This window comes from Nasonia vitripennis, chromosome 1 (genome assembly GCF_009193385.2).
Source record: "Nasonia vitripennis strain AsymCx chromosome 1, Nvit_psr_1.1, whole genome shotgun sequence".
Lineage (NCBI taxonomy): Eukaryota > Metazoa > Arthropoda > Insecta > Hymenoptera > Pteromalidae > Nasonia > Nasonia vitripennis.
Window position 1 is genome coordinate 11,602,386 of NC_045757.1, and position 22,909 is coordinate 11,625,294.

The window sequence follows — 22,909 nt, forward strand, 5'->3', positions numbered from 1 at the left end:
CTGCTGCCGCTGCTTCTTCTCTCCGAATGTACCGGCAGCAGCTTTTGAGATCGAAAAACGTGCTTCTGGCCGAACGGCTCCCTAAATTACAGGCTGCTGTGCGATAGCGGAGCTAAAATTAGAAGCCAAAGTATGGGCCCGAAAGTGGATTACATTAGATGGAATCGAATCCAAAGGAGACTATAGGAAGAGAGCAGCGACGGCGTCAGCTGCGGGAAAGAACTAGCTGCTGATGCTTTTTCCCCCCACCATATTTCTACGATTCTCTTCGACGGCGCAAAGCCGAGAGAGAGAGAGAGAGAGAGAGAGAGAGAGAGAGAGAGAGAGAGAGAGAGAGAGAGAGAGAGAGAGAGAGCGAGCGCGTTTACGAGCTACAACACAGCGGTGCTGCACAAAGGACTTTATGGCCTCGACACTTTTGCCCTGCCACCCTCGTCTCTCCCTTTACCGAGTGGACGCTCAAACTGTCCTGGCAGCTGAAATCCAAACTACCCCCAAGACAATACTCTAAAACTGCGAGCCGGCTTGTACAGTCTTCGCCTCTATCTCCAGTCGTTAATTTCACTTGGACTGAGAGTGCGCGTGCTCTCGAGAAGAGCAGCTTCAATGAGCCTGATAATTAGGGGATCTGTCGAGTAGCAGCAGCGGCATTTGTTTATTTTCCCTGCACTCGTGTCGGTGCACAACTGTACACTTTGAGAAAGAATGTACCTGTAATGGATCGCTAATGGCTCGCGATGCTATTGTCAGGATCGCCGGGGAAAGATTAGAGAACTACTGTTTGCGCTCCGAGAGAGAGCGGTTAGTTTTATCTTAACGACGGCGCGCGCGGAGTGTGTGCGGTTGTCGCTGTGTGTGTATTTCCGTAAAAGCCGCGTGTAAAATTTGCGGTCGAATCGATAAATTTTTAATGAGCCGAGCTGCTGCCGGTGTAGCATGTCTGTGTGACTCTCTTATACAACTATCGTCATCTTTCCCGAACGTGTTTTGCATGTACATTTCCATCAGACGAGAAGCAGACACGATCTCGAGTTATGTTATCCTCGCGCCGAGGAGCTAGGAGAAGAAAAAAAGAAACAAACGCTCTCCTGCACGTACACACAAATAAAAAATATGAGAAGCCTGTCCCTCTCTCGCTCGCGCTGTCTTTCTCCGGAGAAATTACGAGCGGGCGTAAATAATCGAAAGCGTTATCGAGTGCCTGGCATCGGGAAAGTTTCACGTGCAACTGCAGCGAGCGCTGTGTTTTTATGTACAGTATATACCAGTGCCCCAACCGCCTCGTCGGTCGAAAATCTCCAGACGCAACAAACTACGCGACATATGGCGCGGCATATTCATCGCTCGCTCGCTCGCGATGCACCTATTGTTTCAGGCTCGTTTCGTGCGTGAGGTTCAACGAAATTCCTCGAAGCGGTCGAGGCGTCCCTTTTGTGTGTGTGTGTGTGTGTGTGCGCGAGCGGGTGAATGGGAGAAAGAGAAGAAATTTTACATCTGGCTGCGGGAAACGGCTTTCGAAATTCACAATATTTTTTTTCTCTGCACAGCGAAGGAGACACATGGCTGCGGTGCGCTCGGGCATGCATATTTAAATTAGTCTAACTGTTTTTGCAATGCTCCGCGTGTGTGTACAAATAAATGAATATTTCATTTTTAGGGATACGTGTTGAGAGATACAGCTATATTTGAATTCGCCTTCTTTTTCGCGAGGCGTACGGGAAGTCGTTCTCGCAACCGCATTGAGAGATTAAAAAAAGAACACTTACTTAATATCGACCATTCGTGGTTTTGTTTTGACAGGTCAATTTGTTGGTGTCGCAGAAAAAATCGATAAAGGAACGTTACACGTCCTTCATTTGTCACACAAAGAACCTCTCTTTCTGTCTCCGGATCTTTCCGTCAAAAACAGCAGCCAATGCAAATTCCGTGACTCCGCGCACCCATTAATCAAGTAGCTAGATCCACTCAGCCCAAGTACAAAAGAGTTTAATCGTCGTGGATCAAGCCGAGCACGCCAACAGCGCACGGAATATGGCGCAGACGAGTGTGTTGGGTCCATTCTTCCAAGGGTACGATCTTGAGCTCTCTCGTGTACACGCGTACTTCGCACACGCACACGGACACAGCTCGCTGCCATAATACACCGACAGCGGAGCAGCAGCAGCAGCAGCATCGTATAGCGACTGGGATTTAATGGTCGCTGTCGACGGCTCTCTCCCTCTCGGAGCCTGCGGGCCTCGGAAAGGATCGTCGGCGGCACCTCTTGCATGGCCGGCCGGCCGGCCGTTATAACCGCGGCATAAACACGCATCCGCCGCTCTATACCTGGACTCTCTCGCTCTCGCTCTCTCTCTCTCTCTCTCTCTCTCTCTCTCTCTCTCTCTCTCTCTCTCTCTCTCTCTCTCTCTCTCTCTCTCTCCGTCGGCTCTCGGCATACACTATAGCCATTATATTATCGACACGGCGGGAGCGCACTTTTGTGCACCTTCTATCTCGGCAGGCACTGTATACGGCTCCGGTGTAGACACACACAGGTTTACACGAGGCTCGAGGAGAAACTCGGCGAGGCAGCTGCGGTGTTTGCTCGCGAATGGATTTTTCATTGAGTCCGAAAGGAAAACGCCGAAGATCGACTCGGCTAAAGCGCTCGTATAACGCGAATGGTGGACGACAACACGATACAGCAACTGGATTATCATCATCATTTTTTAATCAACCCGCGAATCGAGCAAGCGCTCATCCCGTCGTTATCCCCGCGTCTAATTTGTAACGTTCGCTGCTTCAAAATTTGATACGTAGCAGCGCAGTAAATGATATCATTCGAGTCGCGCGCACTCAGGTTAATTTATTCCTTTGCATTAAATTCGTAATTAAAACGAACAAGCCCGGATTAATCGCCGTCCCAGCTCCCCCAACATTTTTCCCCGTTCCGCCGAGCAGCTCCTTCAGTAGAGAGCTGGACTGCCCGACCTCGGCAGAACACTGCTTTTCCGCATTTTTGTCTATATCTGTCTCTCCGCGCGCGCGAAGTCCCATTATATCCGTGGCAGCTATTTGTTTCTTTTTTTAATAACGCCCTCCACGCGCAAGTGTACGTATACACAGTACACACACAGTACTCCGAGCTGCCGAGGGAGAAAGTGCGAAAACTCAAACGAGTGCTTAACTTTTCTTGTTTGGACGTTTAATTTCCTGCAGCGCCGCTACTGCAGTCTTAGACCGCCGTAGTCGTGGCGGCGAAAAGAAGAAGAAAAAAACAACCGCACCGGTACGCGCAAAAAGAGAGATAAATATTAAAAGTTTAGCCGGCGCCAGCAGCAGCAGCGGCGGCAGACCACCGCAGATAAGGAGTAATGGCAGTCGAAGAAACTCGCAGCAGCAGCAGGTGCACACGCTCGGCCCAACTCTGCGAGAATGAATTTGCATATAGAGAGCCGGCGTTCGTACGTATTTCGGGCGTTAATCGAGAGAGAGAGAGAGAGAGAGAGAGAGAGAGAGAGAGAGAGAGAGAGCAGACGGAGCGCCGCGAGGACGATAAGCTTTTTTGCTTGTGCAAAGCAAAGCTTGTATCTGCGTAAGTATAGAGATGCGGATACACGAAGGAGAGAGGCGGATACAATCGAATAAACGCCCGCAGTGCGCGTATACGGCTGCACCTGCGCCGCCCGCATTCTTCGGCGCAGCTTCTTTTGCGAAACACAACAGCAGCAGCGGTGGCTCCTCGGGAACGTGTCATATGCGAGCCGACGTGTGCATGCGCGATAACCTTCGATTATCGGCTCTCGTCTGTGGGAATAACCCACCGGATTTCCTGTCGCGCAATACTCGCTCCGAGAGAACTGAGAGAGAGAGAGAGAGAGAGAGAGAGAGAGAGAGAGAGAGAGAGAGAGAGAGAGTTAGCTTATATCTTATCGAATATGCGCGCGCGTGTGTGTGCGAACACGTTTTTCGCGGGCGAGCATTCGCCTATGGCGCGCTCTCTTCCTTCGGCAAACAAGAGCCTCGCTCGCTTGTCGATAGCCCATAAATAACGGCGGCGCGCGATAAATCGATTGTAGTTAGTTCGTCGCCGCTCTCGACTGTGTGTTTACTAGTGCTGTGCCCCCCGCGCTATGGAGAGCAGTTGGTTATTAGTCGGAGAGCGGCGCAAATTTCCGTAAATTACATCGCGGCACGTACATACAAATTTTCCAGCGTTTATCTTGGAGAGCGGCGCTGTCTCGGCGGCCCAAGTTCCCCCCGGGGCGTGCTGAGCGTCAAAATGAGAGCTTGAACGTTAGCCAAGTTTTGTGCCGGGACGAAATCGAGTGTCGTACGAGAGAGATACACGTCGCGCTCGCACCGGCTTTTCATTATCGGCCGCTTAGATCCTCTCCTCTTGAGTTCCGCTGCTGCTCTTCGGATCGCGGCTTGATAATTTCATTTTCGATCTTCCAAAAGTAGCCCAACTAAGAGGAGCGTCAGCGTGTGCGTGTGGGCGTAACGCATACTCTCGTCGATAAACAAGCTAACTGTAACGTGAATTTTCGTTCAGCAATGCTCTGCGTGCTAGAGAGAAATGAGTATTTGAAAAGCACAAAAGCCGGACTGACTAAGAGAGAGAGAGAGGAAAAAAACGCTGCACTTACAAGAGATTCCCGAGTCTCGAGGCGGACAATGCAGTCAGCGTCTGTTTGTTCGCGTTTCTATTGGCCTGCGGCGACTTTTTTTCCTCGCTCGCGCGCGCGTGCAGCCTTGAATCAGGACGAAATCGCTCTCGCTCTCCTCCTCATCCCTATATATAACTGTGTCCCGTTCCGACGTATACAGTGCATACCTCTCTCGAAGCACCTCTTCAGCCACCGCGCGCGCGCGCGCTATTCTCACGCTCATCTCTCGGTGTGTACTTTTTTTCCGAACTTCTTTTTTTCTCTGGAAAAGGGAGCCGCCCACTGCTCACTCTCTCGAAAATTCGTTTTCGAGCTGGAAATTATACGCCGCAGGTATACGGTGCGAATGTAGTGGAACTGTTTAATTGCGGTGTTTGCATTTCCTCACCGGCGAGCGTCTAAAATAATTTTCATTACTCGCGCGCATATAATTTCACCCGCTACTGCAGCCGCGGATGCGATTATATGTACAAAGCTCTCGTGCTCTCAAATTTAATGAGCTTTGCCGAATTTTATCGAAATTTTATATACCTCGTATTTATATGAGCGGAATCTCTGATGATGCAATATCAGGTTTCTGCCGTGCGTATTACGCGCGAAATCGTGTATCGATCCTAGGGGGGAGAAAAAAACCGTAATAAGGACAGTCCTTTTAGTGGAAATCCGCCCAGGATTCCGGCTCTCTCGGCGCTTTGAGAAGTAAGCACGAAGAGAAAAAGCGCAACGTCGTTGCTCGCGTAATAAAGCGCCGAAGCAGCGGAATCTCCGCGGGGCCGGAATTAAAAGTGATAATTGAAATACTCTGTAAGGAAATAACGACGACGGCTGGCGGTATACCGTTCGTTTCAGAGCAAAGTTGAACGAGAGCGAGAGAAGAAGGAATCGCAGCCGCATAACGGCCCTCTCGAGCTCCGTGCGGAAATCGTTGTTTTAAATTAGAGTATAACTCCACTGCTGCTGCTGCTGTTGCTGCTCAAGTTTCGCTGAAGGAGAATAAAGTGCAATAGCTCGCATAGCCTTCTGCTGCGCATATACTTATGTGTGTGTATGTGTGTGTGTGTGTGTGTGTGGCGCGGGGGAGAGAGGACGCGCGCAGCTGCCGCCGGTATAATAAGCTTCGCTAATTCGGTGCCGCCGCCGCATCGAGAGCCCCACTAATCCCGTGCCGCGCGCGCGCGGAATACGCGCTGCGGGTTTTGCTCTTTTTCGGCCGGTATCCCTTTAATCTTACGAGCGAGCGCGCGGGGCTTTCTTTCGTACGCTCGTTTCTTTTTTTCACCCTCTCGCGCTCGGATCCCTGGCCGTATCGTTGCTTTTTTTCCGTTCTCGGGAGGTGTGTTGCGATCGTCAATATCGATTTTTTCATTTTCTCGCGAGGCGCGCATATTTACCGCCGTAAATACAGCTATTTCACGCCGATTCGTTTCTCTTAGCGTATTGATTTTTCGAGAGAGAGAGAGAGAGAGAGAGAGAGAGAGAGAGAGAGAGAGAGAGAGAGAGAGAGTGCAGAGAAAAAAGAGCGAAAGAGAGACGGCTTCCAAGCGTAGAATAAGGTGTGCACTGCGTTCTCCGAAGTTGCGTGCTTATGTGTAAGTGTCGGTGATAAGTCAGCGGAGATAAGCACCAAGAGGGAGAGAGCAAATAGAATTTAATAGACACGGGAAAATATTTTTACAATCACTGCAGCGGTACGCGCGTCTCGTTCAATGGAACGTCGTCTCGTCGGTCTCGACGACGATGGAATCAGCGAACAATCCATTTGTCAGCGAATCGATTCCTCGAAACGCTAGTCACACAAATCAAAGAACGACGAGGAGACGCCGAGAGCCCAAGGACAATGTCAAGATTCCATGAAACTTCCTCTTTCCGCGCTGTACATACGGCGCAGCGAATCCTTTTTATTTCCCCCGTGGGGGAAAGAGAGAGAGAGAGAGAGAGAGAGAGAGAGAGAGAGAGAGAGAGAGAGAGAGAGAGAGAGAGAGAGAGACGAGCATCGCCAAACTCCGGCATTTAATTGAGAAATTTCACATCGAAGCTGGGGCCCTCTGCCTCCGCGCCGTGATTCTCGGCGGCTCGTTGGGAAAAGTTGAGAAAGAACGATAAATAATGACGGCATCGATGAGGAATCCGGCAGCGAGCTCCCGGTTGCTCTCTGCTGCAAACTCTCGAAGAAGAAGAAGCAAAGCGAAGCGCAGAGAGAAAGAAGAGAAGACCCGGCCATTGGCCGGCGCAGCGGCTACACATCACGCTCGACCGGCAATCTAGCGTCATTACGGGCATTACGGAGCTCGTTAGCCTCATTTAAATTCACGGAGCCCCCGGCCTACCGTACACTCTACATACATCAGCAGCAGCAGAGGCCCATCCTTAATCTCGCCTATGCATTTTCTGCATCAGTCGCGGCGGCTCTCTTTTCTGAGCTTGCTTTTATTTATCGCAGCGGTGTGCAGATCGCGCTTTATAATGTGAAATCCCTTGGCGAGGCGCGCAGCCTATAAGCCATTTAAAACACTCGTCAGACTTCTCTCTCGCGCCTCCCGCCGCTTTGGAGAATAGAGTTTGCGCGCGCGACTATAATGCAAAATGCGCGCGAGATGTCGCGTTGCAGCGCTGCTTGATGAAATAGAATTGCTGCCAGCAGTTAACACACTTTAAGGCTTTCCGCTATGGAGTATATATACCATAGCTCGCCGTCGTCGTCTAGAACTTTCTTTGCTCGCTTCGATTTGTCATGTTGGCTGCTCTCGTTGCTGCAGCGAGTGCAAAGGACTCTTAATGGAATAACAGTATAAGCCGAGGGAGAGGAGAAGCGTTTAGCGTCGTCCAGTCGGAGGCGAAGGACTCTTCTCTCTCTCTCTCTCTCTCTCTCTCTCTCTTTCTTCTTCCTTCTTCTTTTTGTTCGTATTTTTGTTTTCGCCGGAGAATAGCTCCCCAGCCGGAGAGGAAGTTTTTCCGCTGGGAAAAATTGTGTGTCGGGGGGAAGAAGAGGCTGAGAGAGAGAGAGAGAGAGAGAGAGAGAGAGAGAGAGAGAGAGAGAGAGAGAGAGAGAGAGCGGAGATAGAGAGAGAGAGAGAGAAAAAAGGAATAGAGCGAGAAAATATACGTCGGCTGCAGAGCAGCTTCTCGTCGTCGTCGCGGGTTTCATTGTTCGACTCGTATAGCGCGTGGAATGAGAACACAGCGCTGAGCGCCGGGCGCAAGAGCGAGATAGAGACTATATACTTGGTAGGTTTCGATTGGTCAGTGGCCTCTTCAATTTACTTCCCCGCCAATGACCAATAAGTGGGTGGAAGAACGAGAACGAGAACTGTATATACGAGAAGGCATAAAAAAGGGAGCTTCGCGCGCTCACACACGTACGTCGGGGAGAGAGACTCTCTCGTGCTCGTTAAAGGGTCCGGGGGCGCAAAAAATCGACGAGCAACGCGGAAACCAAAGCGAATCCTAACCATCTGCGCGCTTTTTCTCCCTCCCGCATCAAGACTTTGTTACGCACGCTCGTTTTCATCGCTGTTCGCCTGTTGACATGCGCAGTTCGCTACAGCAATCGTCCGCGGCAGATCGTTCGGCTGCAGCATGACTTTTATAATTGCGCGCCTCGCTCTCCCTCCGTCATCCGCGTGCGTGTGTACTGTATACGCCGAGAGTGCGAATGAGCTGGCGCGTTCGAACAAAACGCCCGAGAGAGCTGCAACGTATAGTGTTTTGCGGCGCTAAATCTTCCCGACGGCGGCGGAAACACGCCGGGAAATTATATATAAACGTAATAGTTGCCGGTGCGTTATTATACACGGCTTGGCGCTGTGTTTTGTCCCTCATCTCTGCGCGCGCGATCTCTCCTCCTTCCTATAGCGCGCTAACCATATTAGCCTGAATCAACTCCGTCTATTAATCACTGCGTAATTACAGCTGAGCTAACAATGGACTTTATTTATGAAGACTGATTTTCATATCGATAATGCTCGCTGCTACTGGCCACCGTTGCCATATAACCGCCGCTGCGTATACCGCTGCAGCGCGCTGCTATCTGCTCTGCGCGCCTCGTGTGTGCATTAATGTCCGTGTGTAATGTGCTTTTTACGACGCGATGAGTGCGCGCGCGCGCGTCGAGCCTCTGATTTTACGCGAAAGGAGATAAAAGCTTTTTTTCCCAATAAGACGTAAAAGTCTTCGCATGTTCTTTATAAATTGTATAATTATACAGTAACGAGAGCTCGATAATATACTGTCTCTTTAGCCAAGCTCTTTTCCAACTTTCGAGTCGATAATAATCCATTTGCCAATAAGATTAGAAAACAACTAATCAAAGCGATAGAACTTTATAGAACTCCGGAGAGAGAGAGAGAGAGAGAGAGAGAGAGAGAGAGAGAGAGAGAAAGAGAGAGAGAAGAAGTCGGCAAATTGCGATCGATCACGTAAATTCGCTTCTCTCCCGTCCCCCTCGATTTGGTCTACGTGTATCCGACGCGTGCTTTCACCCCCTCCACACTAGGATATTATGATACAGCATTTGGATACGCGGCATAGTGCATTTTTTCTCTTCCCCCGACTGCCATATGACAATAGGTCGGGCTCAAATTATACACCATTACGATACGCTGCGCGCGCGTCGTGTCGGCGCATGAAACGGGAGACTAATGCGTTCGCGTCTTCCGCGTGTCAAAAAAAGGTGACAAGTATCCTATTAATTTACACGGGAGTAGGGGGAATGAGTGACAAGGTTATAGAGCTGTAAATCGTCCACAGCGCACACGGCAGCCGAAATAATTCGGTCCAATTATTTTCTTCGTCTGCGACGATCCGTGCGCACACAACGAGCGGCAATTGACGGCGATGTCGCCTCTTCCCCTCGTCTCTCCCTTTCTGCCTATACGCGGTGCGCATCCTATATGTTTGCGCAGAGAGAGCAGTGCAGCGACGAAGTTAGTTTGCACGAGCGGACGCTGCTCGTATATATTGTAATCGCCGCTACTGCTGTTTCCGAACTTTTCATGCAGATTCGATTGCTCTCGCCTTCCTCTCGCCCTGCCGCCGGCGCCGCCGCCACTGCTGCTGCGAAGGCATTGTATGCTTGTAAGATTTATTCTCACGAACGTAGCCGAATTGCTTTCGCCGAAAAAGTTGATTATTCACTATACCGCGCCGCTGATACTCCGTGCGTGGTGTTGTGTGTACAGTTTGCAATATCGCTCGGCGCATTGTTGTGCTTTGCTTGCGCTTTCGCGGCGGAGAGAGAGAGAGAGACGACGGGGTATGGTGAATATTTATTGCCTGACTCACGCGCTGTATAGCGACTCTTGTGCAGAGTATATACGTGTTGGTATACCTGACGAACTTATGTTGCGCTATTTATAGCGAGCGATACGATCTGATGCGCGAGATAAAACGTAGACGTTGTACCGCGCCAGTCAAAGGTATGATAGCGGAAATAACGATGTTTCAATTTCCTTGAAGCGCGCTTCCTTCTCGGAAAGGCCATATTGAAGATCGCACCTTAAAAAGCCGATCCGCGCTATAGAGAGAGTGCGAAGGAAAAAAGAGATGATCTTCGCGCATTTTATCATTCTAAGGTTATCATCATCGACGTGACGGAGGAAAAACAGGCGCCGCGCGCGTAGATAACGCGCTCTGTCTTTGGCACAGCCAATCGCGATAACCAGAGAGCGACAATAAACTCTAAAGTCCCGAGATAAAAGAAACTACCAGCGACGCAAAAGTCAGGCAACAAAATGCAGACAGACACAACAGACCGGGTGCCTCGAGAGAGGAAGCGTTAAAGCAGCCGAATCAAGGCTGTATACACGCCGACAGCAGCCCGCCGCGCGCAGCTGTAAAGGCGAGCGAGCGAGCACATCCTCTCGAACGCACTGTTGACTATACAGCTATCCGCCGGCGCACACGACCTCGCTCTCTGCTTAGCGATGATTTGGACTACTGTTGCGGGGGGTGCAACTCTCCCCCTCGGAGCGTGTCGATATGCGCGCTCGTTTCTTTCTTTCCAGTGCAGCGCACCCTCGCCCCATTTCTCCAGAAGCGGAGACGCAATTACGCGGCTGACGCAGTGTCGTCTGTAGATACATTATGTATTTTAAAGGGTCGCGTCCGTGGCAGTGCAACGATTAAAGTGGATATCTGCTGCCCGCGCGCGCGATGATGAGATTCCGTAGGCCTGGATTAAGACGCGCGCGAGTCAGAGGGTGGAGCGACCGCGTGCCGTGCACAATAACACACTCACAAAAAGGGGGAGATCCGCAGCAGTGTAAGGGTGTAACCCCGAACGAGTAGCTTTCGGGCGGGCCGCATGAATGAGAGACGGAGAGAGAGAGAAAGAGTCGACTATGTGGAGCGAGAGAATGGAATAATAAGCGGCAGAAAGAAGAGCGAGGGGTGCTGCTCTGCAGCGTGCGTCTGCGCATTCTCCCGATGATTCATCGCGTTTCGCTCCGCTGCTGTTGCAGTATACCACTGCTGTTTCTCCTTATACCGCGCTGTCTCATTTTTCCGTAAATTTCGATTGTCGCGCACCTGCCCCGCGTGTCTGCGTTACGTGAAATACGCTACGAGCACATACGTATACAATGTATATGCGTACAATATAATGTGAAAAATTACTCTCGGCGACGGAGAGAGTTTATCGCTTTAGGTTCCGTGTGTTAGCCAAAAAAAATGGAGAGTCAATGTTTGGCTTTCTGCACCGGTACTATATACACACGCGCACACTCCGAAAATCTCGGTCGCCTCAAATAATATAAATGATTTCTCTCGCTCGCCGAGTCGGAAAACAAACGCGAGCGACGCATACATTTCCGCCGATATTTTTTTTCCATCGAATCATTTGTTTACCCGTCGGCGCTTATGAATACATCCGCGTACAATATATATATATATATATATATATATATATATATATATTTGTGCGGGAGTGATAGCGGAATAGTCACGCGCAAAAATGTCTTTTTTGACCTCGCACTCATTGCACGTAACGTTAAAGACACACTAGACTTATAAGGATTAAAGCCTCTCGCGTAAATCGGGGCCACGAGCGCAGCGGTCCCGGTGTGGTTATTATATTTGACGCTGCTGCATATAACACACACGTAAACATCAGAGCCACCAAGAGAGAGAGAGCAAGAAACAAAACGCTTTTATCGGGCTTTTATCGGGCTTCATGACAAAGACTCGCTTCTTGCGAGAGAGAGGGGAGGCGGAATTGAACAGCCAAGCGCGAATTTCTAAGCGCAAGGAGCATGTTGGCAAAGAGCAGCGCGCGCATTTAACTGCGTTGTTATGTGGCCGACCACGCGAATTCGTCCCTCGCATTGAATGCGCACCGCTTTCAGAATTAATAATAATAATCGCAGCCAGCGACGACGAGCTTGCACACGCCTCGATTAGTTCTTCTTGCTCTGCGTATATCGCCCGGGCACGAGCTTTTGATCGGCGCGCCGATTCTGTAATAGACTTGGAGTGTTACTGCCCGAGCGAGTTCGCTCTCTTAGCTCCGAAGTTTAAAGCCCTCTCTGTACTTGCTCGAAATCGAATTAGATTTTAATAAGGCTTAGCCCTCCTGGACTTTTCTCTTCGCTCCGAAGCTATATACACGGGCATTGGTTCGTTAAGAGCCAAGTTTTCTTTTCAAAGGGTACACACGCGCCGGCGAAGAAAGGAGGAATAAAGGCGAGCAAGAGAGCGAGAGAGAGAAAGGAATAAGATGATGGAAGAGGTGGGAGCAGCAGAGGAGGCGAGCCGCAATCGTGGAAACTCCCCGAGACATCTGGGTCATCGTATTGAACTTCCGGAAAAGATTGGCCCAGAGCCAGGGCTCCCGAACGGCCCGGTGTGTCGGAAAGTCCAACAGATTAATTGACTTGGACACGCGCGAATTTTCTTTTCTCCTCAGCCGCGGAAAATGAAAAAAGTTGAAATAAAAATCGACAGTTTATCGGCCGCCGCCGCCTCGTCGATTCGTCCCGACGCCTAAATCACTCGAGAGGCCGCGGGGAAAAAAAGGAGAAGAAAGAAAGCGCGCTAGGTATACCGCTGTATTGGCCGCGATATCTCCCCTGGCTCAAAGAGCCTTGGTATTGAATTTCGCGCGCTCTGCCGCGCTGAACTTTTCATTTCCAAGCCGCGAGAAAGTCCTCCCGACGAAGTTCGGGGCCGCTCTCGTCGGCGAATTTCTGCGAGCACATAAGCGCTGCGAAAGCGGAATATTAATCGGGACGCGTGTAACACGGCGTGTAAATACGAATATCCATTTGTGAAATTAGACGGAAATCAACACGCCGGCATATTGAATTATCCTCAAAAGCAATTATCACTTCAGGTTTCAAAGCGTGCGCGTGTGTTCGTGCAGCTCGCGCGTATATCGAGTGACACACAAGATACCGTAATGATCGATATAGCGTGACGTGCATACCTCGTATGCGCTGCTCCGTGGCACATACGCTCTCGTGTATATACGTATATGCGTATAAAGCTCTGGCGGCGCGCGCGCGCGCACGAATATGGATGATCTGATTCGCAGCTGCGGCTAAAATGAAAATTCGCTGAAAATAATGCATGTCCGAGCGGCAGCAGCAGCAGCAGCCAGGGCGGGCGTATATTGAATCCTGATTCTGATGGATAGAAATTAATCATCTGAGGCAAAAGCCTGTGTACAATACGCGGAGGATTCGTCGAGCTGCTACTGCTGGTAATTTAGCGAGAGCCGGACGATTTAGCCGCGACAATGCTCGCTAACTGCGCACCGGTGTACGGCTGAATACAGCACATTGTAAGTGGACTTTTTCATGTGTGTACACGCCGAAGAGAGAAAGACTTTAATTTCGATTGTAGCCCTGAGGCCTTTGTGCTCAAGTGCCAAATAGTTTGGTTTACGTTCTAAATAAGCGTGTACAAAAGCACGGAATAATTGTATACCTCTGTGCGCTCGCAATGCGCATTCTAAGATGCGCGCGCGCCGTCGAGCACAAGCTTCTCCTCCAACAACTTTGCAGCCAACGCAACGTACACACTGCGCAAACCGCAATCATGAAACATTCATTTTTCTAAATGCCCGCGTATACGATATTCCATTTACATGACGCATATTATTTCGGACGAGAGAGTTGCTATATACGCCGGCTTTGAAGGTCCAAAAGCGAGCGACGGGATAGTACAGTTGTGGTATATAGCGAGCGACGTATGTGTGTGTGTCTGTGTGTGTATGTATATATATATATATATATATATATATATATATATATATATATATATATATATATATATATATATATATATATATATATATATATATATATATATATATATATATATATATATATATATATATATATATATATATATATATATATATATATATATATATATATATATATATATATCACAGAGAGCCTGTCCGAGCGAACGGTTATTACCGCAGCAATTTCGTTTCAATCTCGGTCAAACGATCTGTAACCAGCATCAGTATATAGAGACTATATGGAGTGAGCGGGCCGGTCGACCGAACCAATTTTTCTTGATTTCGGCAAAGGCTAGGTATACCTATGTAGCATGGGTCTATGTAGAGGGAGTCAACGACACACGCCGCTGCTAAAAATCAGCGAAACAGAAGCGAAAGGGAGAGACGAGTGACTCTTTCTCTATACATGTATCCTGCGCACCCGGAATGCATCAGCGCCGCCTTTGTTTCTTTCTCTCTCGGGCGTCGCGCCGCCAAGGTCAACAGACAGTCACGCCCTCCAGTCGTCGGGCGGCTTCTATTTTTGATGAGTCAACTATACGCGCGCGCGAGAGCCGATCTCTTTCTCGTCTAGCCGACTCCACACACACACACGCGCGCGCGCGCGCGCGCGTTTTATACGTGTAGAGAAACACATTGTCACGCGCAGACTGCAGGAGGAGAGGCGATTAAGGGCGCGGATATGTAATTTCTCGGGCGCGCGCGACTCTCTTTTAAAGCGCTCGCGGACATTTAGTTGATTAACGCGCGTCGCTAATCCGACGAGGTAAACGCGCGGACTTGCTGGCGTTTTTATGCGCCACGCGCGGATTTCCACGCACGAATATAAAATGGACTCCGGAACCGCGATATTAATTCCCCGGGACGCGGAAAGTTCGAGCCTCGCGCGTCTTCCGTTATAATAGGCGTGTAACGCTGATTAACGCGCGCGTGGGCAAGTGCGTGTTAGACGCGCACGCGCATTAGATGCCTGCTGCAGGTAAAGTTTCTGCGCTGCACGGTCGGACATCAGAGCAGGTTAACGCGGCGTCTCGTGCCCTGTAGACAATATCGTTTGAGAAAGTGCGCCGCGGCTAAAACTTGCTTACAACCCATTTGCACGGGGAAGTCGCCAAGATTTCAAAAGTTAGCCAAGCGCGAAAGGGCTGCTGCTGCAGGGAGCGACTTTAGCGCTGCTCTCTGAGCTATGGTATCGCGCGCGCGACAGAATGCTTTTGTCGTCTGCTATATGTGTACGGGATATGTCATAGCGACGACTCTCGCGCGCTATTTGTAGCCGCTAATTATACCCTCTGCTTTTTCGCGGGCTAATGTCGCACGAAATTATTTTTCATCAAGTATAATACATATGCAAATACAAATTTGTGGGGGACGTATCAAGACGTGGAAATCTCGTTTAAAAACCCAGCTGCGGCTTGCGCGAAGTGGAACGCGGTGCTATATTCCCTCGGACTTCAATCACGATTTCTAATCAAGCGGCACGAAAATGAGCATTCAGCTCGGATGCGCGAGAGCGTCGTAGGCTCCGAAAACCTCTGGCGATTTTTTTCTCTTTTTTTTCTCTTCGAATATAAATAAAAGGCTGTCTGCGCAGGAACGAGGAGAGGACGGTAGTATAGCAGCGTGAGATGGTTAGCCGCAGCAGGTAATTAGGAAGTTCCTTCTCGCGCGCTCTGCATTCCTCCTCCCCTTCGCCTCCCTCCAGTTCTCTCCATTCTTCTTCGTATCTAGCTATAGCTGCCTCCCAGTCCGTAATATATAAAGACTATTTACTCTCTATTCCCAGCGCCACTCTCGCAGTCTCGCGGCTCTTCAAAACACGTCAGGCTCTATATAGCGCGCGGCGGAGCATCAGCGACGTGGGACCGACCGCAAAATGTAAATTGACTATTTTTAACTGCCGCGAGAGTGAAAGAGAGAGAATCGCTGCGCGCGTGTGTCGGGTCTACGCGTATTTGTAGCGCCGGCCCGTTGTTTTTGAATTGCACGACAGATGGGAACGGATGAGACGCGCGCGCGCACGACGATTGCAGCCGATAAATAACAAAGGGTCGTACGCTGCCGTCGCGCGCATTGTCGTCGTCGCGGCCTTTATATCTCGGCGAGCGATTAACGGCTGGAACTTTGATTTCCGCGAGGCTGGCGTAAAATCCAGTTAGCGGTCGGCGCGCGGGCGCGCAGTGATGGAAATTCGATCGAAACTCGTCCCCCCCCCCCCCTCGCGGATGATTACTTTTGCATGCGCATGTATCTATTGTACAAAAGGGGAAAGGGTCGTCGCGCTCACGCTCGCAGCATTACAGCGATTGGCATGATATCCCGCTCTTGTTCGGCCGCGAGAAGTTTGTAAAGCGAGTTCTTGACTGTTATTGCGTATCACGCTTGTCGTACACAGCAGAGCAGCGTCTTTGAAGCGCATCGGAGAGAGAGAAAAGCCAAAGCCGGGTCGTTAGTAGGACAAACGTTGGTAGCAGCAAAGAGTCATTAGGCAGGGCCGGCTTACGCTGCGTCCTGTCTGCTGCACGGCCGGAAAAAGAAGTTGGCCAAACGGCGCTGAATAAAGGCGAGCCAAAGGGCTACACGGAGATAAAGCGAGCAGGCGGACTACGCTGTGTATACATGTATACGGCGGACACGACTCCGTTGTAAAAGGGAAACGCGGCGGGCATCGCAATCGCCGACACGTCCCGTCGTAGACGTCGCGATTTTCCGCTGCCGTCGTTCTCTCTTTCTCTCTCTCTCTCTCTCTCTCTCTGACTCTCTCGAGCCACGATGACGATCCACCTTTCTCCCTCTCTCACTCTCTCTCTCTCTCTCTCTCTCTCTCTCTCTCTCTCTCTCTCTCTTTCTCTCTGCTCCTATATAGATTGTGCTGCAGCGACCTGGTACATAATAGTATAGTGGTCCGGAAGCGCGCTCGCGCGCAACTGCCCCGCGTAAATCTTCTAACAATCCCATTGTTTTCTTTGGAGAGCCGGTGGCTGCAGCTCGTCGCTTCTCTCTCTGTCTCTCTCTTGCCGAGCTTTCATGAATCTTCTGATTAATAGTACAGTTGTATACCTACGCTACTCTCTCTCTCTCTCTCTCTCTCTCTCTCTCTCTCTCTCTCTCTCATCTCCCTCTATAGTCTGCTGCAGCTCTCGACTCTCGGAGAGTGATTCTCCGTTTTTGAGGTTGCAGCTTCTTGCCCAGGATACGAATATCGGGCCAACTCAAACTAGGTATCTGCTGCGGGCTAAACAGGATTATGAGTTTATATAAGAAAAACGGATGCAGAAAATCAACGAGTACGTAAAATCCAAACGCTCCAGCCAACTAATTGTGATGAAAAGCCAGGGAAGAATCAGCGAATTTGATGCGCGCCTCTACAATAATACTCACTGAAGAGAAAGCTCAGCGTCCCTCGCGGCGTGACCCGGCTAAAGTGGGATAGAGCAGCAGCAGCAGCAGCAGAAGCCGAAGCAGAAGGTCAGAAAGGCAGTAAGAGAGCGAGCGAGCGCGCGCATGCACCTTCAGGCCGACGCCAGTATATATATGCAGTACTTTGGAGAAAGGAGAGCGGAAACCCCGTGGAGATTTGTGCATCGCGGGCGCTTACACGTATACTGCGCGGCAGCGACGGCGACGTTAGCAGTTACTCGGCTCTTGACCAGCCGGCTTTATTCCGACCGCGTGGCCGAGTCTAGATAAGAGCATCAGGATTGCGTCACGTTCAAAGGGACGCATAGAAGCGACTCCGCGATGCGAAAAGAAGGGATTTTTCGGCGTGAATAACGCTCGCTATCAAGCGCGTGTGACTGTAAACACTACACTGCGTACCCTTTCTTACACTATTATTATACTTTCGTTGCGTACCAAGTGCACAGGTGCTAGTAATCCTCTTATATCTACGCAACTTAATTTCGAACGCTGCCTATGTACGCTGTTTATTTATCCGAATGCAGCTCGACGCAGGCGATGCACTAGTATACCGCTGCAGCTGCTGTATACGTACTCGAGAGAAGAACTGCAGTTAGTCTCTCGCAGCTCTCGTCGCTCTATAATTAAATAGCAACGCGCTTTCAGGCTTCATTAATTTTTCGTCACTTTCCCCCGATGCGTGCAGCGCCGTTCCCATTTCCGCGCGTCGCTGCAGCGCATCCGTTGCATTTTATTTTCAATTTATTATGCCATTTCCGTTCGCTCGCTTTTTCTCTTCGAGTCGCTCTCGCTCTCGACTCGGGCCTATTCATAATTCCCGCGCAGCAAAGTGCAGCGAGACGCGCACGACAATGGCGAGCGTATACACGCGCGCATATCCGTAGCTTTAAAGCCCAACCAGACCTTATATAGCTATACCCTCAATGACAGCTCTTGACTTCTCATCGCGAGCTTACGACGGAGTAATCCGGTCCCGTGTAATTAAAGAAGAAGGGCGTCATCGCCGCGGCGCTGGTCTTTAGAGCAGAAGTCGGTCCAGGCAGCCGAGCGAGAGCGGCGTGTGCGTGCAGTGAATTGCAAGGGGAGAGAGAAAGACGCGAGGCGCAGCGCGCTTTCAACGCTTCATTTATAGCAGTTCGTTTTCCGCCAGGAATTCGTCCTCTTCTAGAGTGAGAACCTATTCATACGCCTCTGCGCTATATCTATCTATCTGCGCAGGACCATAGACAGAGGGAGAGAGCGAGCCGCTAATTTCGCATCGGCCGTTGAGCACTTTCAGCTAGATGGCTAATTTTCGAAAATCCAACAGCACCAGCGCGGCTTGATCGTTTTACGCCCCCGCGGCTGGCTCTATTGTCGCCGCCGCCGCCGGCGCTGCTGCTGCTACGCGCAATAATGAGAGAGAGCCGCGAGCTTGCTTTCTCTCTCGGGTAGTCACTGATGCTCCTGTGCACGCGAGTGTGCGTCTGCCTCCATTATAAATGCATAAATAGAGGGGAGGGCCGCAGACAAAAGGATGTTACGTGCCGTCCCGAGACGTGGGAGAATGTGCGCAGCTGCCATCAGAAGTGGAGGAGTATACGTATTCTGTATACGGTATTTTTGCGCGCGACGTTGCGATTCGTATATAGAATGCAGCGAATATAATCCGGCGCGGCTCTTGACCGAGTTTCTTGTTGTATTTTCAAAAATTTCACAGAACAGCTTCTGAATGGCGTGAATTCGATTGTCTGCGGCGTCGCGTGTAATTAAAAGCGCCAGTCAACGTTGATTCGAGTGTATAGAAGTTTTTGCTATTCGTTTCACGCGACCTTTTCCGCTCTGCTCAATGTTTCACGCTAAATCAGCACGAGTGTGCAGAAAAAATTTCAATTACCGCTTGTTATACGAGCCAAAGGCATTCTTCACCTGTGAGCTCTGAAAAATGCACTCGGCCCGAGTACGTACAATCTCTGACGGTAGCACATCGCGGCAATGGCAAGCTCCACGAAAAATAATCAAAACATCGATATTCCGAAGCGCGTCGAAGAGCTCAAAAAGTTGAAATTATGCCCGACACGTCCGTGCTAATCTCTCTCGCCTTTATCGTCAACAGCTTCCGCGAATCCTCGCTGATGCACAGACTATTCATCCTGCGTATGTGTTATACGAATAAACGGTTCGCCGTCCTCGAAAAAGATGGGAATAAATATTCGCGATTGCATAAAAGTACCGAAGACGACGACGGGAGAGTGTCTGATACAGCGACGGAGCGGAGAAGGAGAGGAGCGAGGAAACGCGTCGGTGGCATCCTACTTCGTCTGGTTGCACAAGAGAACGGCGCAAGGAGAAGCCGTCAGACGCAGACCCCCCGACGATCCTTATTGTTGCGCGATAGCCTTAAAATAAAGTATTAAACCGTTACTTTTTCAGTCGAGCTTTTCATGAATTTATCGCACGGCCCGCCGCTGCGCTGGTTGTGTGTTTTATTCGTGCGGCTGCTGCAGAGTTGAATTTTCCAGAGTTTTCTGGAGTGAACGAGTGCTGGCCCTTCTTCTTCTCTGCGGAATATAGAGCACTCTTTTCAAAGTCCTATTATATTCGCTGTCATATATTACATAGCTGAGATTCGTCGAACAATATGCTTTCAAGACCTCACGGTGCACGTACACACGAGCCGTCAAAGCGTACCGCGTTTATATAGAGGTCTGATAAGAGTGAAAGAGTGCGCGTGAATGTTCACATAGCCGACCTTATAAAATCGAGTCAGTCGACAGGGAAAAACGCCGACTTTCTTTCTTATCACCGGGCCACCCCCGCGACCTCATCTGCTGCGAAAGATATTCCGTGGCAGACAACTTCCCTCCTAGCGGGACGAGAGAGTGCACGTCTCCGCCGGCCGGAAGCCGGAAGCGGCACGAATTTAATTCCACTTTGAGCGACGTTGACGAGGAAGCAGACCGTAAAGTGTAATGTGGCAAGCGATGCCTGAACGCTTGCTATACGTATCCAAACACGAAGCTGTACACACGAGCATAGTAGTCGTGTCGCGGCGGCGACTCCGCCCGCAGTTCCATAATCGATACACCTTTGCCTGCGGCCTTATTCCGCAGCGCAGGTGTGCTCCGGCGACCTCCGCGGTTAAAAATTTTTTAATTTTGAATTAAATTTAAAGATGCGCACGGCTTTTTTCAACTTCTGCAATGGTATAGCCTCGATTTTTTCTCGTGCGCATACGTATGATTTTCTCTGACAGCTGGCACGTGCACTGACTAATGTTCGCTTAATTTTCTCTGTTCCAGGTGAGTTTCCCAAACGACCGTCGTCACATCCAAGTGGTTACACGCTCTGATGGCAGTAGCACGCGATACAGAGTACTCGCCGCATGTAAGTTGAAATATTCAGAAGCGTGTCAAGAGGACGATAGCAATCTGTCATTACACGCGCGAGGGTTTACGACTGGCTTTACTGCTAGTATTAACTCCAATTAATTAGGCCGATCGTTACACACTGTGTGTGTCTGTGTATGTGTACCGGACCTTATCGATTTCGCCAGCTGCACGAGGCTGCTCCGTCGGCCGCCTAACTTTCCCGTATGAAGATTGAAACGTTGATCCGAGCAGTTTGTCGCTTCATTGTCATCATAAGAAGGTCATTAACCCAGCGCGATGCTCTGCGGCGAAATTACAGCGGCGGCCTGTATTATATACACTGCACCGATAGAGAGAGAGAGAGAGAGAGAGAGAGAGAGAGAGAGAGAGAGAGAGAGAGAGAGAGAGCGAACAGCCATATACCTGTAGCCTGGCACACAGTCAGAGCTTTGCCGGGCAAGTTGCCGGGGCTTCTCTACTGCGCTAACGCGCGGTGTTGCTCGTTAGGATCAACTCGTGCGATTAATTAGTGTCAAAGGCTATTTACACCTGGGAGCTCCGAGAGCCTCCCCCGAGCAAACGATGGATAGGAATCAAACGAGTTCCGCATTGTCATGTAAATTCGCCCGCCAGCCGACCTCCCCCAACTCGTTCTAATTCTCTCGTCGTCGTGGCTCTTTTATAAGCTGCGCCTTTCATTCGCGAGGCCGCCGTCACTTTTTCTCTTCTCGGAAATTGCCGCCCTACTTATACGAAGGAGGAGAAAATTTCGCTCCCTAGCTCGCGCTCTCTCGCGATGCCCGTAAATTATACTAATGCCAGGTGCCATACGCGCGACGTATATCCCGGCGATTCCCCGCGCGCTCTAATCTGCATTTTACGCGCGAGCCGAAGCCACACACACGTGCGTTTGCGTGTATGCGTGTACGTGTGATTTGCGATTGTAATCCGGCTTCATGCCGGGCGCAAACATTCGAACGCGTATGTGGAGATATGCACGTCGAGGCGCCTCGGCGATGTTTGCGCAAGAGGTTCTCTCATTCTCTTTTCGTCTTGCGCATATAGCTTCTAATCGTTGCGTTTTTACTCGCTCCGGCAGGAACCTGCAGGTTGTTCGATTCGACGTTGAGTCGATATCTGTACTTGACGTATACGCACCAGAACGACGCGCATAACCTACATTCTCTCCTCTTTCCCGGATCGTCATATATGAAAATCTCTTGTAAACACCACAGCAACTGAAATTAAGCCCGAGGAAGTCACGCGAATCGAGCAGCAGACTCGACATTCATCTCTATTCCGGGACGCGTATAATAATGCTCCGCCGCTGCAAGCAGCGCTCGGCGGAATATCGAAGCCGCTCGCCAAACTTATAGAGCAAACGCTCTCGATCTGTGTATACCTCCTTCTCTCTTCTCGCGAATTTAACTTTTAAATGCGGCTCGAGCCGGAAAAACTCGCGGCGGCGGCGGCTCATCCGTTATTCATATTTCATAAGAAAATAACGTCGTATAATAACGATATAACACGCGGATCGTAATGATGACGGATGAGTGAGAGCAGTCGCGCGTTATACGCATAGAGATGACACTAACGCCTCCTCGACAGGATGAGGCTGCGGAACAAGCGTCTGGGGGAAAATTAGTATTGGTGGAGTGAGGGAGGGGGCTGTAGAGGATCGAGGTAAACCAAGACTGATTGAGCGGGTGGTGGTCGCCGCACGCGCATAGCTAATATCTCTCAGATCGCTCGACCGGTAGTTACGCTCTCCCTCTCTCTCTCTCTCGCTCTCTCGCGGTTTGCAGTTAACAGAATTTCCCTCCTCGGCTATCGCTCCGCGTGCGGTACATCGGCGAGCTAATTCCTCTTAAAACTAAACGAACTAATGCGCTTGGGATTTAACACGTGCTTCGCGAAGATCGGCGAGATTTTAATACCCCGGAAATATGCGCATTTTCTCGAAGAGGAATACGGTGGATTTTATATCGCCTGCTGAGTTGCCATCGCGAAACGATGTTTACAAAAAGCTGTAAAGCGTTTCGGGATAACGTCATTTGTATAAATCTATGTATAAGAGATAGAGAGATCTTCCCCGAAAGCGAAAAATATACGCGGAAATACAAATTCGAGCCGCAGCGGCCGTGATTAAAGAGCAGCTGCAATTTTAATAACCTCATGAAAGTCGAAAACGCGCTCGCTCGCGCCGCGAGTAAACGAGTAAGCGACGTATATATATATATATATAT

At 50.1% G+C, this 22,909-nt stretch overlaps 1 protein-coding gene across 8 annotated transcripts in view; it reads left to right on the top strand.

The window, feature by feature from the left end:
• LOC100115854 (fat-like cadherin-related tumor suppressor homolog) overlaps positions 1 to 22,909 on the top strand; it is a 278,987-nt gene that overhangs the window by 138,351 nt on the left and 117,727 nt on the right. For 6 of the 8 annotated variants that reach the window (XM_032601346.1, XM_031924920.2, XM_008215986.3 and 3 more), the window contains one exon: positions 20,595 to 20,679. The exons of the other annotated variants lie outside the window; for them this stretch is intronic. The gene's annotated coding sequence lies outside the window, so the exon portion shown is untranslated. Of the gene's footprint in view, positions 1 to 20,594; positions 20,680 to 22,909 lie in introns of those variants that run through there. 8 annotated transcript variants of the gene reach the window in all.